A 7,500-nucleotide genomic window follows, 5' to 3' on the forward strand; every position below is an offset into this window, starting at 1 on the left:
TTTATCCATGTGTGTGACCTAGGTCATTATCTATGTGTGTAACCTAGGTCATTATCCATGTGTGTAACCTAGGTCATTATCCATGTGTGTGACCTAGGTCATTATCCATGTGTGTGACCTAGGTCATTATCCATGTGTGTGACCTAGGTCATTATCCATGTGTGTGACCTAGGTCATTATCCATGTGTGTGACCTAGGTCATTATCCATGTGTGTGACCTAGTTCATTATCCATGTGTGTAACCTAGGTCATTATCCATGTGTGTGACCTAGGTCATTATCCATGTGTGTGACCTAGGTCATTATCCATGTGTGTGACCTAGGTCATTATCCATGTGTGTGACCTAGGTCATTATCCATGTGTGTGACCTAGGTCATTATCCATGTGTGTAACCTAGGTCATTATCCATGTGTGTGACCTAGGTCATTATCCATGTGTGTAACCTAGGTCATTATCCATGTGTGTGACCTAGGTCATTATCCATGTGTGTAACCTAGGTCATTATCCATGTGTGTGACCTAGGTCATTATTCATGTGTGTGACCTAGGTCATTATCCATGTGTGTGACCTAGGTCATTATCCATGTGTGTGACCTAGGTCATTATCCATGTGTGTGACCTAGGTCATTATCCATGTGTGTGACCTAGGTCATTATCCATGTGTGTGACCTAGGACTTTATCCATGTGTGTGACCTAGGTCATTATCCATGTGTGTGACCTAGGTCATTATCCATGTGTGTGACCTAGGTCATTATCCATGTAAGTGAACTAGGTCATTATCCATGTGTGTGTGACGTAGGTCATTATCCATGTGTGTGACCTAGGTCATTATCCATGAGTGTGACCTAGGTCATTATCCATGTGTGTGAACTAGGACTTTATCCATGTGAGTGACCTAGGTCATTATCCATGTGTGTGACCTAGATCATTATCCATGTGTGTGACCTAGGTCATTATCCATGTGTGTGACCTAGGTCATTATCCATGAGTGTGACCTAGGTCATTATCCATGTGTGTGACCGAGGTCATTATCCATGTGTGTGACCTAGGTCATTATCCATGTGTGTGACCTAGGTCATTATCCATGTGTGTGACCTAGGTCATTATCCATGTGTGTGACCTAGGTCATTATCCATGTGTGTGACCTAGGACTTTATCCATGTGTGTGACCTAGGTCATTATCCATGTGTGTGACCTAGGTCATTATCCATATGTGGGACCCATTTCATTATATACGTGTAGGACCCAGGTCATTATATACATGTAGTACCAGGTTATTATATACATGTAGTACCAGGTCATTATATACATGTAGTACCAGGTCATTATATACATGTAGTTCCAGGTCATTATATACATGTAGTACCCATGTCATTATATACATGTAGTACCAGGTCATTATATACATGAAGTACCAGATCATTATATACATGTAGTACCAGGTCATTATATACATGTAGTACCAGGTCATTATATACATGTAGTACCAGGTCATTATATACATGTAGTACCAGGTCATTATATACATGTAGTACCAGGTCATTATATACATGTAGTACCAGGTCATTATATACATGTAGTACCAGGTCATTATATACATGTAGTACCAGGTCATTATATACATGTAGTACCAGGTCATTATATACATGTAGTACCCAGGTCATTATATACATGTAGTACCAGGTCATTATATTCATGTAGTACCAGGTCATTATATACATGTAGTACCAGGTCATTATATACATGTAGTACCCAGGTCATTATATACATGTAGTACCAGGTCATTATATACATGTAGTACCAGGTCATTATATACATGTAGTTCCAGGTCATTATATACATGTAGTACCAGGTCATTATATACATGTAGTACCAGGTCACTATATACATGTAGTACCCAGGTCATTATATACATGTAGTACCAGGTCATTATATACATGTAGTACCACGTCATTATATACATGTAGTTCCAGGTCATTATATACATGTAGTACCAGGTCATTATATACATGTAGTACCATGTCATTATATACATGTAGTACCAGGTCATTATATACATGTAGTACCCAGGTCATTATATACATGTAGTACCAGGTCATTATATACATGTAGTACCAGGTCATTATATACATGTAGTACCAGGTCATTATATACATGTAGTACCAGGTCATTATATACATGTAGTACCAGGTCATTAAATACATGTAGTACCCAGGTCATTATATACATGTAGTACCAGTTCATTATATTCATGTAGTACCAGGTCATTATATACATGTAGTACCAGGCCATTATATACATGTAGTACCAGGTCATTATATACATGTAGTACCCAGGTCATTATATACATGTAGTACCAGGTCATTATATACATGTAGTACCAGGTCATTATATACATGTAGTACCAGGTCATTATATACATGTAGTACCAGGTCATTATATACATGTATTACCAGGTCATTATATACATGAAGTACCAGGTCATTATATACATGTAGTACCCAGGTCATTATATACATGTAGTACCAGGTCATTATATACATGTAGTACCAGGTCATTATATACATGTAGTACCAGGTCATTATATACATGTAGTACCCAGGTCATTATATACATGTAGTACCAGGTCATTATATTCATGTAGTACCAGGTCATTATATACATGTAGTACCAGGTCATTATATACATGTAGTACCCAGGTCATTATATACATGTAGTACCAGGTCATTATATACATGTAGTACCAGGTCATTATATACATGTAGTTCCAGGTCATTATATACATGTAGTACCAGGTCATTATATACATGTAGTACCAGGTCACTATATACATGTAGTACCCAGGTCATTATGTACATGTAGTACCAGGTCATTATATACATGTAGTACCACGTCATTATATACATGTAGTTCCAGGTCATTATATACATGTAGTACCAGGTCATTATATACATGTAGTACCATGTCATTATATACATGTAGTACCAGGTCATTATATACATGTAGTACCTAGGTCATTATATACATGTAGTACCAGGTCATTATATACATGTAGTACCAGGTCATTATATACATGTAGTACCAGGTCATTATATACATGTAGTACCAGGTCATTATATACATGTAGTACCAGGTCATTAAATACATGTAGTACCCAGGTCATTATATACATGTAGTACCAGTTCATTATATTCATGTAGTACCAGGTCATTATATACATGTAGTACCAGGCCATTATATACATGTAGTACCAGGTCATTATATACATGTAGTACCCAGGTCATTATATACATGTAGTACCAGGTCATTATATACATGTAGTACCAGGTCATTATATACATGTAGTACCAGGTCATTATATACATGTAGTACCAGGTCATTATATACATGTATTACCAGGTCATAATATACATGAAGTACCAGGTCATTATATACATGTAGTACCCAGGTCATTATATACATGTAGTACCAGGTCATTATATACATGTAGTACCAGGTCATTATATACATGTAGTACCAGGTCATTATATACATGTAGTACCAGGTCATTATATACATGTAGTACCCAGGTCATTATATACATGTAGTACCAGGTCATTATATACATGTAGTACCAGGTTATTATATACATGTAGTACCAGGTCATTATATACATGTAGTACCCAGGTCATTATATACATGTAGTACCAGGCCATTATATACATGTAGTACCCAGGTCATTATATACATGTAGTACCAGGTCATTATATACATGAAGTACCCAGGTCATTATATACATGTAGTACCAGGTCATTATATACATGTAGTACCCAGATCATTATATACATGTAGTACCAGGTCATTATATACATGTAGTACCAGGTCATTATATACATGTAGTACCAGGCCATTATATACATGTAGTACCAGGTCATTATATACATGTAGTACCAGGTCATTATATACATGTAGTACCCAGGTCATTATATACATGTAGTACCAGGTCATTATATACATGTAGTACCAGGTCATTATATACATGTAGTACCAGGCCATTATATACATGTAGTACCAGGTCATTATATACATGTAGTACCCAGGTCATTATATACATGTAGTACCAGGCCATTATATACATGTAGTACCCAGGTCATTATATACATGTAGTACCAGGTCATTATATACATGTAGTACCAGGTCATTATATACATGTATTACCAGGTCATTATATACATGTAGTACCAGGTCATTATATACATGTAGTACCAGGTCATTATATACATGTAGTACCAGGTCATTATATACATGTAGTTCCAGGTCATTATATACATGTAGTACCCAGGTCATTATATACATGTAGTACCAGGTCATTATATTCATGTAGTACCAGGTCATTATATACATGTAGAACCAGGCCATTATATACATGTAGTACCAGGTCATTATATACATGTAGTACCCAGGTCATTATATACATGTAGTACCAGGCCATTATATACATGTAGTACCAGGCCATTATATACATGTAGTACCCAGGTCATTATATACATGTAGTACCAGGTCATTATATACATGTAGTACCAGGTCATTATATTCATGTAGTACCAGGTCATTATATACATGTAGTACCAGGTCATTATATACATGTAGTACCAGGTCATTATATTCATGTAGTACCAGGTCATTATATACATGTAGTACCAGGTCATTATATACATGTAGTACCAGGTCATTATATACATGTAGTACCAGGTCATTATATACATGTAGTACCAGGTCATTATATACATGTAGTTCCCAGGTCATTATATACATGTAGTACCAGGTCATTATATACATGTATTACCAGGTCATTATATACATGTAGTACCAGGTTATTATATACATGTAGTACCAGGTCATTATATACATGTAGTACCAGGTCATTTTATACATGCAGTACCAGGTCATTATATACATGTAGTACCAGGTCATTATATACATGTAGTACCAGGTCATTTTATACATGTAGTACCAGGTCATTTTATACATGTAGTACCAGGTCATTATATACATGTAGTAACAGGTCATTTTATACATGTAGTACCAGGTCATTTTATACATGTAGTACCAGGTCATTTTATACATGTAGTACCAGGTCATTTTATACATGTAGTACCAGGTCATTATATACAAGTAGTACCAGGTCATTATATACATGTAGTTCCAGGTCATTATATACATGTAGTTCCAGGTCATTATATACATGTAGTACCAGGTCATTATATACATGTAGTACCAGGTCATTATATACATGTAGTACCAGGTCATTATATACATGTAGTACCAGGTCATTATATACATGTAGTACCAGGTCATTATATGCATGTAGTACCAGGTCATTATATACATGTAGTACCAGGTCATTATATACATGTATTACCAGGTCATAATATACATGAAGTACCAGGTCATTATATACATGTAGTACCCAGGTCATTATATACATGTAGTACCAGGTCATTATATACATGTAGTACCAGGTCATTATATACATGTAGTACCAGGTCATTATATACATGTAGTACCAGGTCATTATATACATGTAGTACCCAGGTCATTATATACATGTAGTACCAGGTCATTATATACATGTAGTACCAGGTTATTATATACATGTAGTACCAGGTCATTATATACATGTAGTACCCAGGTCATTATATACATGTAGTACCAGGCCATTATATACATGTAGTACCCAGGTCATTATATACATGTAGTACTAGGTCATTATATACATGAAGTACCCAGGTCATTATATACATGTAGTACCAGGTCATTATATACATGTAGTACCCAGATCATTATATACATGTAGTACCAGGTCATTATATACATGTAGTACCAGGTCATTATATACATGTAGTACCAGGCCATTATATACATGTAGTACCAGGTCATTATATACATGTAGTACCAGGTCATTATATACATGTAGTACCCAGGTCATTATATACATGTAGTACCAGGTCATTATATACATGTAGTACCAGGTCATTATATACATGTAGTACCAGGCCATTATATACATGTAGTACCAGGTCATTATATACATGTAGTACCCAGGTCATTATATACATGTAGTACCAGGCCATTATATACATGTAGTACCCAGGTCATTATATACATGTAGTACCAGGTCATTATATACATGTAGTACCAGGTCATTATATACATGTATTACCAGGTCATTATATACATGTAGTACCAGGTCATTATATACATGTAGTACCAGGTTATTATATACATGTAGTACCAGGTCATTATATACATGTAGTTCCAGGTCATTATATACATGTAGTACCCAGGTCATTATATACATGTAGTACCAGGTCATTATATTCATGTAGTACCAGGTCATTATATACATGTAGAACCAGGCCATTATATACATGTAGTACCAGGTCATTATATACATGTAGTACCCAGGTCATTATATACATGTAGTACCAGGCCATTATATACATGTAGTACCAGGCCATTATATACATGTAGTACCCAGGTCATTATATACATGTAGTACCAGGTCATTATATACATGTAGTACCAGGTCATTATATTCATGTAGTACCAGGTCATTATATACATGTAGTACCAGGTCATTATATACATGTAGTACCAGGTCATTATATTCATGTAGTACCAGGTCATTATATACATGTAGTACCAGGTCATTATATACATGTAGTACCAGGTCATTATATACATGTAGTACCAGGTCATTATATACATGTAGTACCAGGTCATTATATACATGTAGTTCCCAGGTCATTATATACATGTAGTACCAGGTCATTATATACATGTATTACCAGGTCATTATATACATGTAGTACCAGGTTATTATATACATGTAGTACCAGGTCATTATATACATGTAGTACCAGGTCATTTTATACATGCAGTACCAGGTCATTATATACATGTAGTACCAGGTCATTATATACATGTAGTACCAGGTCATTTTATACATGTAGTACCAGGTCATTTTATACATGTAGTACCAGGTCATTATATACATGTAGTAACAGGTCATTTTATACATGTAGTACCAGGTCATTTTATACATGTAGTACCAGGTCATTTTATACATGTAGTACCAGGTCATTTTATACATGTAGTACCAGGTCATTATATACAAGTAGTACCAGGTCATTATATACATGTAGTTCCAGGTCATTATATACATGTAGTTCCAGGTCATTATATACATGTAGTACCAGGTCATTATATACATGTAGTACCAGGTCATTATATACATGTAGTACCAGGTCATTATATACATGTAGTACCAGGTCATTATATACATGTAGTACCAGGTCATTATATGCATGTAGTACCAGGTCATTATATACATGTAGTACCAGGTCATTATATACATGTAGTACCAGGTCATTATATACATGTAGTACCAGGTCATTATATACATGTAGTACCAGGTCATTATATACATGTAGTACCAGGTCATTATATACATGTAGT

This window comes from Cherax quadricarinatus, chromosome 77 (assembly GCF_038502225.1).
Source record: "Cherax quadricarinatus isolate ZL_2023a chromosome 77, ASM3850222v1, whole genome shotgun sequence".
In the NCBI taxonomy this organism is placed as follows: domain Eukaryota; kingdom Metazoa; phylum Arthropoda; class Malacostraca; order Decapoda; family Parastacidae; genus Cherax; species Cherax quadricarinatus.